This window comes from Bactrocera tryoni, chromosome 4, assembly GCF_016617805.1.
Source record: "Bactrocera tryoni isolate S06 chromosome 4, CSIRO_BtryS06_freeze2, whole genome shotgun sequence".
In the NCBI taxonomy this organism is placed as follows: Eukaryota; Metazoa; Arthropoda; class Insecta; order Diptera; family Tephritidae; genus Bactrocera; species Bactrocera tryoni.
The window spans coordinates 4,072,487-4,085,088 of record NC_052502.1 but is presented as its reverse complement, the minus strand read 5'-3'; the positions used below and the strand labels follow the sequence as shown (position 1 = coordinate 4,085,088).

Below are 12,602 nucleotides of genomic sequence, written 5' to 3'. Positions count from 1 at the left end.
ACGATTTCTTCGTGCAAACAACAATCTGTCAGAACAATTTGTAAAAATATCTGTTCGGAGAACTTCAAGAAGTGGATCTTCTATGAATCTAGTAAAGCTGTAAGCGCCTATCGCATATAAAAATTGTTATTTATGATCTCCGTCCACCAAAGACGAGCTGTACAGTGAGATGCCTTTTAATTGAAGATGGATAGGAGAAAGCGCAGGTTGGCCATGCGACAGTCTCTAAAGTTCCTCCTGATATGCATCTCTCGTTAATCTGATTTTTCTGTGTTTCTAAATTCCTCCTTCAAATAGAGAAATATGTCTTCCCTTGCGATATGCTGACTGGTGCGGTCAGATGAAGCTGAAGTGAAAGCTCTGCTACAGTGTGTTTATAATTGTTTTCGATTTGTTTGCTTTACATTAATATCCTCTACTTGAATTGATATTACTTAATGATCATTTTACTAGCATTTACCAATATCGTACACTCTGAACTCTAGTAAAGTTCGAAAAATATAAGTTTTTGATAGTTGGACTGTAAAAAGCCACACTTTTCTTCTTTATTCACGTAGACACCGCTTACGCTACTATAGCCGAGTTTACAACAGCGCGCTAGTCGTTCTGCCTTTTCGCTGTTCGGCGCCAATTGGAGATTCCAAGCGAAGCTAGGTCTTCTCCACTTGGTCTTTCCGACGGACTGGAGGCCTTCCTCTTCTTCTCCCGGTGGGTACTGCGTCGAATACTCTCAGAGCTCGAGTGTTTTCATCCAACCGGACATATCTAGCCAGCGTAACCGCTGTCACTTAATTCGTTGAACTATGTCAATGTCGTAGTATAATGCCTACAGCTCATCGTTCCATCGACTGTGGTATTCACCGTGGCCAACGCGCAAGGGACCATAAATCTTCCACAGAACCTTTCTGTCGGAAATCCGTAATCCCGAATGCCCATGCCTTTGCACCATATAGCAGGACGAGGATGATGAGTGACTTGCCGAGTTCGGTCTTTGTTCGTCGAGAGAGGACTTTACTTCTCAATTGCCTACTCAATACGAAGTAGCACCTGTTGGCAAGAGTTGCAGGCTGACGTTGTTGTTGGCGTTGATGTTAGTTCCAACATTGACAAAATTATCTACAACTTCGAAATTAAGACTGTCAACAGTGACGTTGATGCCAAGTCGCGAGTGCGAGACTGTTTGTTTGATGACAGAAGATATTTCGCCTTGCCCTCCCTTACTACCAGACCTCTTTGCTCGCTTCCTTATCTAGGTGTGCATATCTCCAGGAGTAGATTGAAGAAGCCCCACAATAAGGAGTCGCCTTGTCTGAAACCTCGCCTGGTATCGAACGGCTCGGAGAGGTTTACACAGCCGTATTAGTTTTGGATACCAAATTAAGACATAGCGGCATAAAGACAGCTCCTTTTTGTGCTGGCAAAAGTAGCTTTGAAACCGACGAAGAGGTGGTGTGTTTCGATCCTCTTTTTCTTATCAATGGAGGTGGTTTTCATGTGGCGATTCCCAAACCCAACACACAACACTGGGGAGAGATGTTTCGCCGTTTCACTTTAGCTCGCCTTCAATCGGATGGTTTTGGCTACCCAGAGGATACCTGATCTAAGACCGAATGTCGTGAGCGGCTTGAGTCATCACGTTCCTCACTTGCGTGAACTTCTACACATGGCTCCATCCTCCTTATGCATTGACTGAAATATATTATGGACCATTTGAATGGTTCTGTGAGCAATTTAACCACACAATTAAATTGTTGACCGAATTCTCAGTATTACAAAATGATTTATTTGAATTGTCTGTACACACATCCCACAATAAGATCTATTCCCATTCTAATATCCTGAATGTTCGGCATGATTTTGTGGGAAAAAACGAGATTCCAGAACCTATGTGCTTATGGCTTACTAACAATGCTCGCTTGTTCGCAGCTGCATTAGACCGCCAAGGTCGCAGTGCTTGTGTGTGTTTCTTGAAACTCGCATTAAAGCGCTTGTATCTTGCAGGTGAGAACATGGACGTTGGAATGAGCGTATTTTTTATATTTTTTATGTTTTTTATTGTGAGTCCATGTTCAACGCTGCCCATACACACATACAAGAGTTTATTTGAACGCGCATAGTTTATTGGAAAAGCGCATGCGAGTGGTCATCAGCAGGTTAGAGGAATGCAAACAAACAAACCGCAAAATATAATCATGAAATAAAGAGAATAAAAATTGCTGGCACGTATCTGGGAAGTGAAAATAAAAGGCGTGATAAATGCGTTGCTTTAACGGATACGAGAACGAAATCCGCAAATTTTCACATTGCCAAAACAGTCAGCAACATGTCCGCTATAAAATGAGCGCGTGCACGCGTGTTTTCACAAGTTTTTGCTGCTCTTTTTCAAATGAAGTGTGCAATTCGGCCTTCATTGCGTGATAGATACAATACACTTGCATATATTACGGTTTTACCGCTTCTCTGCGGAAGCGTTTAGTGATTGCGGATTGCGAGTATTTTTTCATATTCTTTATTGCTTTGGATAATCATATTTTTATTGCTTTGTAGAGATCATTATGTGGATTGATTTCGTTAATAAATATCTGCTTTAGTATTTGGGTAAATAAGAATCTCATATGAAAGTAAGAAATGTCTAAGTATAAAATGAAATACTCAAAACTATTAGAAAATCGCACTTAGAAATTATTGTCATTATATTATGTCTCTGAGAAAAAAATGTGTTTTAATAAAATATTAGAGATAATATTATGAAACATGTAGAATTCTTTAATTTCTGTACTTTGTTCTCCCGAAACCCCCTAAAACATTGGAAAGTGTGAGGTTAAAGTGAAGATTTTCACAGAAACCACATGCATATGTTATTCCCAAAATACTTATTTTCAACCTTATCCATTATTTAAGGTTTTATTAAGAAAACCGAGAAGCAAAATTTCACTTGCACTTGATATTCATTAAATATTTTATTTATTTAGCGGAAGCACACAGATCTTCTGCTTGTTTTGTGTACTCACTGGCAATCGCTCTTAAATGTGCCACATTTTGAAATCACTCGCTGCTCCCGGTTTTCGTGTACGAGCACAAATGTCAATTGGCAATGATGTTGCTCATACGCCCCGACGCCCGACGCCTACAGCCAAACTGTTAAAGTGCTTATCTGTGTTTACATATAAGTGCATAAACATAACATTGTCTTAACCGTTTCCGCCGCATGTCACCATCTCTGCACAAAGCGCAACTGTGTCGGCTCAAATGTGTGCCTCGTGTGTGTGTGTTCGTCCCCGTTCGGCCATTATTTGCGCAACAACACACTCACATGACATCGCCGCTTGCTCTTTAACCGATATTAGTGCGGGCGGCAGTCATTACTTCGACATCGTTACACACCCTTGCCGTCGAGCAGAGGCAGGAAACGTCAACACATTGACAATTCAGCATCATTCATTGGCGATAGCACCCGTGTCAGCGGCAGCTTCAATTGCCATTGATTTGGCAATGAAATGATGTTTGATGAACTCACTGTCATTGTGCGAGTACTTACAAGCTAACGGCAGTACATACATACATAACTGAATTCTGTGGCCAGAAGCAACAACGACATAACTCGATTTTTACAAATGTTGGTGAGCTGCTGATGAGGCGCTAATCTGGATACCTCAGGCATGTGCAATGATAGCTTATTTAATTCAATTTTTGGAAATAAATTAGAGCCACGGAAAGCGTTTGTTTGTTAAAAAAAAATGCCATTGTGACAATACTGAGGCTGGCTACACTTAACTCGACTTTAGCGGTTATGCAATGTGGCTTCAGCGGTGCACATATATATTTAGAAATATAGACATACATACGCACATACACATATACAATGCTTGGCTGTGATGACAATTTCACTGCGGGAGATTGGCTTGTAAAATGCCTGCAGGTGTCACAAGTGTCATCAAAAGTCAATTTCATTCTTATCATTTATTGCCACTTTTATTACATATAACACTCGTTCCCGCTCTAAATTGCGCAATTGATTTTTTCATTTAAGGCATTCCGGCTTTTCACATTTTGTTGTTGTTTTATTCAATGAATTCACCGCAAAATGCATTACAAGTATTTTTTCCATTTTTTTTTGGAAAAATGCGTTATTATTTAAGGTTTCGTGTTAGCATCGGATATAAAATAGTAATTTTTCTGCACAACTAAGCTCCCAATATTTATGAAAATAACCGAAATTAAAAATAAAATTTAAACTGAAGTTACGATTGTGTTTTGTTATAAAAGAGTAACATTTTAAACAGTATTCTAGTATATTTAATCTGCCGCTTCATTGAAATACAGTAAAGAACGAAAGCACCAATTCGATATTCAGTACAATATCGTAGTAAAAATTATATATTTTAAGTTAACAATTCTATTTTTCAAACTTCCGTAATAGGTCGTCCATTAATATTGGTAGTCGAAAAAGTATTTTCGTATTTTATCAATATATGTTGCAGTCGTATATCTCCAGTGCTACTAATCACATTGTGTCATACCATATAGTGTTGGAAAGGTGAGATTTTAAGCTTTATTTAACCAAAAAAAATTTAAATTCGGGGAAGTGCATAAAAGTTATAGCTGTTCCAAGGAGTGAAAATAATGAAGAAATTCGCTATATTTTGAAATTTTTATATAAATAGGAGAAGAATGCCATGCAAGCCTCCAATGAAATGTGTGAAGTATACGGAGATGGTGCTGTATCAGTTCGTGTAGCACAACTATGGTTCGCTCGTTTCCGTTCTGGAAATTTCGCAATTTCGATTTACACAGATGGAATAATGTCTTTAACGGAAAAATGGCAAAAAGTGGTCGACCAAAATGGTAAATATTTGTTTATTTATTTATTAGTATAAATATAAAAAAAAATAAGTTGAAGTTTGATTAGAAATACGAAAAGACTTTTTCGACTACCACTAAGTTTGTAACATCCAGAAGGAACTGTCGGATACTTTATAAAATATTTGAGTAATGAGCAGAGTCCATTTAGCCATGTCCGACTTTCTTACATACTCTTTCCTCCCCAAAAAGCTGCTCATTTCTCGAAAATAAAGCATATTGCTGCCATACAAATTGATTGATCAAAATCAAGTCCCTGTAAGTCAAAGTTTCTTATTTGACGAGATATCTTCACGTAATTTTGCACTGGTTATTGTCCATGGCAACAGTGCAGTCGTCGAAGAAATTGTTCAGATCGAGTCACTAAGGCCACGATCATAATTATTGTAAGAACTATTACCGCTCGACTGTTAAAAAGTACTAAAAGCGCGATAAATCCATAACTATATACGCCAGAGATGGTGGCTCCGTCCACTTTTAGGTAAAATCACATATCTCGGGACCTGCTCGACCGAATTCAACCAAATTTGGTACGTAACATTCTTATGTAACAGTACGAAATCGGACTACAACCACGCCTACTTTCCATGTAACACAATTTTAATTTCCATTTGAGTCCTTCCTTTCTATTTTACAAATCAAGAAGCAATTAATATAACAGGATAAAACTTGCACGCATAATGCCAGCATTTTTGTTCAAATCCAACAAGAATTGTTCGAGTCCCTAGGTACCGAATATGTGGACTCCAGTATTGATACTATGATTTTTAATTTATACTTCGCGTGTTTTTCGAATCGGTAAATCGGTAAATTTTTTTTCTGTAAATTGATAGTACTGTTAGCGACATATATGCTCAATTTCAAGTCAAAATATTCATTAGTATTTGAGCTACGCGTCGTTTGGGAGGCTCTAAAAGTGAATTCTTCGATTTTTACTGTGTCTGAATTTATTGAACAAAGAAGTGCGATAATGCACCATCTCATACTGCATTGGTTACTCGTGATCATTTCACCACATTTTCAACTAATATCGTGCCGCAACCACCTCATTCGCCTGATTTACCTTCGTGTAACTTCATGACCACTCCGAGGACACCGTTTTGACTTAATTGAGGATATAAAAGTTGAATCGAAGAAGGCTCTGATGACCATCACGACGGATGATTTTTCCAAGTGCTAAGATGACTGGAAAATTCGTTGGCATAAATGTATTGCAGCGGGAGGGGATTATTTTGAAGGAGATGAAATGGACATTCACCTTTCAATTTGATCACAGAGTATAATTGACTTTTTACCACAAATATCGGCCAATGTGTGAGGTGTAATTGTAAGTCAGGGATAACTTGTTTCCTGACAATGCTATGTCTGTTTGTCAAAAATAGGTGGAATCGTGTCAATACTTCTTTTAGCCCCTAATATGTGAGTTATCTCAATGAAAGTTACGAAGCGTGTTTTACTCATAACAGTGGATCTTTATGTCTAAAATGAATAAAATTGGGCGAAAATTGAACTAGCCCTTATGTAACAAACACATATGTAACATCCGCGTAATTTTACTCCATATGATTGGTGATGGTATGTGAGGTAACTTAATGAATCTCAGGGAACAGTATATTAGTATGTGGCATGTTAATGGTATGTAGTATTGACAAATATATATATTCGTCTACTACATACGAGTATATACATATCGTCACCTGAAATGCAAAATAACGTATCATCAAAAAATTCGAAATTGAATGTCCCATTGATTACGCTTCACTACATAAAATTACATACATAATATAACATATGGTCAACATTTTCTGGTTCTCCGATCAAATATAAACTAGTTTTATCCAATATTAAAATTTTGTTTCACTCATGTTTCATTTTATTTCGTGTTTCATTCATGCCACTGTAAATTTCTGAAAATGTTGTTACGTTATTTTGCATTTCAGGTGACGATATAATGATTTTTGTTTTTTTTAACAAAGCTTTTATCGAATACGTCGGTCAGTGTATGAGTTATATATAGATTCCGATCATCTGGTTGACGTTTTGCACTTTAAGGTATTTCGCTGGCTTTGACTCGTGCAAGAGTATAAAATGTTTGGTTGCACCCGAACTTAGCGCTACCTTACTATTTTTTTTTTTTTATTAATTTTGCCACTTTCGTACTTTTTTGACTGATACTTGAATGATCAACATGAGATCATGATCAGAAAATGAGATACACATTTTTTCTTCCTTTTAATAATAATCTATCTTGCCACATCCAATGTCAATAATTTTGTATTTGCTCTAAATTATTACAAACAGTAGACTTAGCTGACCGAGTCCAACTAGGTCCTGGCAATTCTAGCGCCTCACATCAGCATTGCGATTACTAAACTTGACTCAAATCGGTCTAAAAATAAAATTTTAATCATAATTCGAATTCGGCTCTACTTATTTGAACTTCACTGCGTCTATGACGTTCTTGCAACTGCAAATAACATTTTAACAAAATCTGATTGTGATAAGTAAGATGCAAATAAGCAAACATTAATTGCATCTTTTCGTCTTAATTCGAAGATTTCCATGCCTCATTTTGTCACAATGAATTATGTCAGAAAATTTCTTAAAGCTTCATTATTTGAAGCCACATACGCCCACGAGCCCATGAATTGATATTGACACTTAGAAATGCTAGCATGTCTTCATTCATTTCATTGCTTTGCCGCAATCCATGAAGTTATCAACCGAAATGGAACATAATCTGACGGCGATTGGCATTTAGGGATTCATTTGCTTGGCAGCGGTCCAAGGCAATCGAGTCTTTTGTATTCATAATTGCGCCCGGTTTAATAAAGTAACTTAATACTCGCACATCAGAGACGCAAATTTGAGTCTTAAGGATTTTCAATTTTCAATTTCTGACTGTTACAAAATTGAAATGTAGCTGGCGGCTACTGCCTTTACCGCTCTCCACTTCAGAGCGCAAAACTAATTTCAATTTGCTGCTCAGCTTGTACATTGATGTGTGTGTGTTTGTGCCTGTATGCTTGTGGCACAAACACCGAACACATCATCAGGCCGCAAATGCGTTTGCTTAACAAGCGAAGCAAACCGAGAGACCGAGGCTTTGCACTCAAATTGCATGCATCAACATACACATGTATATATACATACATAGATAGGAATTCATATATTTGCAAAATGCTGAGCAGCTGTGGGGGGCTAAGCGGCATGTGATTCTCTAATCCATCGGCATATTTCGCTGCAACCAGCTTATCAGCTCACATGTGTGTACGAATGTATGTGCAATCAATAGCATTGGTGTGTGTGTATGTGCCACTGCTGCATGCCACCATAACAAGAGCAAATTGTTGTAACCATAGTTGAGGCTATAAACAGATCGTTGGCGGCGTCTATTGAACCCATTTGTGCAGACACCGAAAGCTACAACTGAGTGCACATACATACACCAAAACATTTCCTCCGTTGACCAGACGCAGCTGGCGCGTGTTTCCGATGCCGTGCTTGCGCGTGATTTCCGTTGATGTCGGTGGCTTGTGGTTATGCTTTTCTATTACGTACATGTGCATATGTGTGCGTGCACTCAGATTTGCGCCACTGCCATAGTAGCTAAGCTCGGCCACTGGCATGCTCCCACCTCGAGAACTGCGTGCCATTTACGCTGCTGTTTTCAAACAGTCTCCGCCTTATGGCCGAGATGTAATAACAATAGATTACACTTTCCTTCTCTTCACCTTCTGCGCTTCCCATTTACCATGCCTTATTTTGGCTTTTTGTTGTTTTTATCACTCAATTCTTCAATCCAGCTAAACAATGTTTGCACGCTGGCAGGTCAGTTTTTTCGCCGTGTCATTTTTGCTCTCTTTGATTTTGTGGGTTGTTGTCTGAATTTTTCTCCTTCTCACTCAATTTGATTTTGTTGGCCAATATGTATGGTTTGTGGCTCAATTTCATGACATTAAGTCGTTTGTAATATAGTTTGTGGAAATTTGCCATTATGCGCTATTTTCTAGTATCTACAGCATTCTGGAAGGTTCTTTTGAGCAGCGTAAAGCATAATATTAAATCAGATTAACTGGAGATCGTAGCTACCACCAGGGTAAATCGCGGATTCATAAGTGACGCAAATTTAAAAATCATAGAGCATCATTGCTTACTTACATTACATTACATAACATTACTCTATCTTCTCCAGCAAGTTGTCAAAATGGTGCAGAAACTTTGCGCAAACATCTGATCGAAATCAAAACCTTCTCCAATAATCAAATATATTGTAAGTATATGGCACATGTCAGAAAAGTATGAAGATTGATTTAAAGAAATGTTGTTATCGATAATTTATCCACCTATTAGTGGTGGATAAGTGATGAAAAAACCGTTAATAAAATGTCTTCAATTTCGTCCTTGGAAGTCGATGACGTAGGCATTTACGCAACCCAATCGAAATTTCAATCAAAGCATCAAAGGTCGTAAAGTCACCAAGGCGAAATAAATGGGAAATAACACTCACTCACTCAAAAAAAAAACAACCCTGCAGTAAAATCTACAACTGCACAACATCTGTGAGTCGCAGCCCAACTAGTCAACCGAACCGTGTTCATACCAGCAATTGGTATTTTTAGAGGTTGCGGTTATGCGAGATATCCATTGCCAGTTTTCGGCTAGAAATATACAGCCTCAAAGCATATAAAAATATATAATATGAATATACGAATTTATTGATTTTAAGACCATAACCGTTCAACACATTTGCAACACTCACTTTCGGAACTAACTTTCCAAACCATTGCTAAAACTCTGAGCTTTTCTTACTACACATAGCTCGATTTTTGTGAGGATATTCTAGTCGTAAACTAGTATAAGTGCAGACAAGTTAAATGTTTTACTGCAGGGTCCCGGCTTTACCTTCGAAATCGTTAGGTACACACATACAATTATACCTGTCTTTTCTGTAATATTATCCTCTTTATTTCCAGCTCCTATACAAAGCCCTTATTTCGCCTGCAGCTAAAAGGGTAGGGCGTTTACCTTCACACAGCAAAAGTACAGTATGACAAGTTTTATTACTATTAAATTTCTACGATATAAACCCGACTGTCCAAAAGTCGCTGCAGCACCTTCCGCACTTCTGTCCCTCTCTCACTCTGCTTCTTTCTGGCTGCGTGCGCTTGCCGCCAAACAGCCTTCATGTGGCAATACAATTATATATTTCGACTGGATTGCACAGACCTTCACATCAACAATTCTCATATATATGTATATGTATGCATGTATACCTATAAATACGTGTACACAAAGCCTTTAGGGGCATTTCCGTTGATTCAACACAAACGAAACGAATTTTGCCGTCCCAACCTATGTAGTTGCCCCTGCAGCAAGGCTGTAAGTGGCAGTGGCAATAACAGCATTCCAGCACACACACTCACAAACACAAATATCCCTTGACGGCTTCCGGTTCGCACGAATTGCGCGCACCTTCAGCTTCACCTGGTCGTTGCGTCCTGTCCCAGCCTGTCCGTCTGTCTGTCTATCTGTTGTTACACTGTCTATGTTATTGTTTTCTGTGTCTGCCACACATAAAATATTGTGTTTTCATTGCCTGCAACTTGGAGCACTCACGCACGCACCCGAGCAATCGGCGCTGGCCATATTATTTTTTGCCTGCTAGTACAACTATCTGACTACGGACCATTGCGGTTGTGTGTGTGTGGGTGCCTTTGGGTGCTCGGCTTTTGGATTTTGCGGTTGTCACCATAACGATCTGCATACTCGTGGAGCCTCATTTAAGGCGTTTTATTGTCTTTGCCTTTTTTTCTTTTGTTTATTATTTCTTCACTGTTGCTGCCTGTCTCACTGAAATCCAGTAAAAGGTACTTCCATTTCAATTTAATATTGATGAAGTTTTCGATAAATTTTCTATTGTTACGAATATTGAAAGCGATTAGAAAATAATAAATAGACGCTTGCTGATAAAAGTTTGGATCGAATGGCTCAAGTGTTTTGACTTCGAACTGTCAAATTTTTATTAAAAAATTCCGAAAAACCTAGAGTGTCCTAAATTACTAGCAAATATTGAATATCTGTCATAAAAGAGAGATCTTTGGTATGATTGTAAGAAACATTACAAGGCTTAACCCTTATTTCGTACCTGAGTGGTTTATTTTGATCCTGAAAAATGTCATAATAAACATTTAGTGTTAATAGGTGGATTAAATTTCTTATAGAAGGAATTATCAGCGACTTTTTATCGACTCTTATCTGTTGGCGATCCTTCGGGTGAGATCTAATAAATCTAACTTTTTCACAAGGGTCTATATCTTCACGGATGGGTCAAAGCTTGTGGGGAAGGTTGATGGAGGGGTCTACTGTCGAGAGCTTTCGTTTTAGACGTCCTGACTATTGCAGTGTCTTTCAGGCCGAGGTTGCAGCCATTAAGGTAGCAGTAGATTTGCTGCTCCGGAGTGCAATCTCCTTCAGAGAAGTGACCATCTATTCAGATAGCAGAGCGGCGATACTAGCCTTGAACTCAGGCTGCCTAATCTCGCTATGAATAGCATCGAATGCATTTGTGATAAGACTGGTGTGGGTGCCAGACCACAGCGAAATCGCAGGAAACTGTAAAGCTGATGAGCTAGCAAGAAAAGGCACCCTAAAGTCGTTATCGGTAGAATGGAAGCGGATCGGTGCTCCCTTATCCTCTTGCGGTCTACTATTAAATAGCTGGTCAGCGCTTGGACATAATCGGTACATGCACTGTTGCAAAAGCCTTTTAGCCAAAATCGATGGCAAAAGATCAGGTGATCTCTTTGCCCTCAGTAAGGATAGCCTTTCCCTGGTAGTGGGGCTTTTAACGGGCCATTGCTCTATTGGCGTCCACACAGTGAGGTTGGGAATCCTACCGGACGCTGCCTACCGAAGCTGTATGGAAGAAGATGATGTAGAAACAACTCAACACTTCCTTCTTGACTGTCCCGCGTTTATGCGGTCACGACTTAAACACTTGGGTGCGCATACCCTCGGACATCCCACCGAGCTGGCGGGAGTGGAAATTAAACGCCTGTGCAAGTTTGCATTGGCCACTAAGCGATTCGCAAATTCGAACACAGGAGTTTTTCCTTTCTATGGCATCACAAAGAACTACACATAGAACACCACATGCGATCTTTTTGATCAGCCATCTAACTTAACCTAACCTAACCTAACAAGGGTCTATAAAAACTCGGTTGAGATTCGTCATTTCAGAGGATAACTTTTAAACAGATAACACCAAAAACGTTCAGACACGCACTTTGCATAAGACAGGTGCATCCAGTTAAATTTTTGATTATTTTGCAAACAAATACGATACCGAATCATTTCAAGCAAACTAGATTTACAAAAATCTTTTGACTGTTGGCATTGAGAAATCCTATATTTTAAATTTCTGTAGTCGCAATTTACAGATCTTTGAGATGAGATGTAAGGTGGAGAGCTTTTGGCTCGACCCAGTATTTAGAAATCTTGGTAAATAAAGGATTAGTTCATATGATTCTGCTGATTTATTGAATTCTTGATTTAGTTAATTTCCTTCACTGCAACTATTTACTTTGTTTCAAGCAAATTCCTCCGTAACGTGAAAGCACATCAACTGCAAACACATGTACGGAATTCAAAGGAAAGCCATTTAATGATTGCTCGAATAAATATATTACAACTACAAATAAAATTAATCTAAAGTGGGTGCGACATTTATTGCTGAATCG

General features: G+C 38.7%; 1 protein-coding gene across 4 annotated transcripts in view; it reads left to right on the top strand.

The window, feature by feature from the left end:
• LOC120775670 (eye-specific diacylglycerol kinase) overlaps positions 1–12,602 on the top strand; it is a 242,124-nt gene that overhangs the window by 17,866 nt on the left and 211,656 nt on the right. The gene's annotated exons all lie outside the window — the stretch shown is intronic.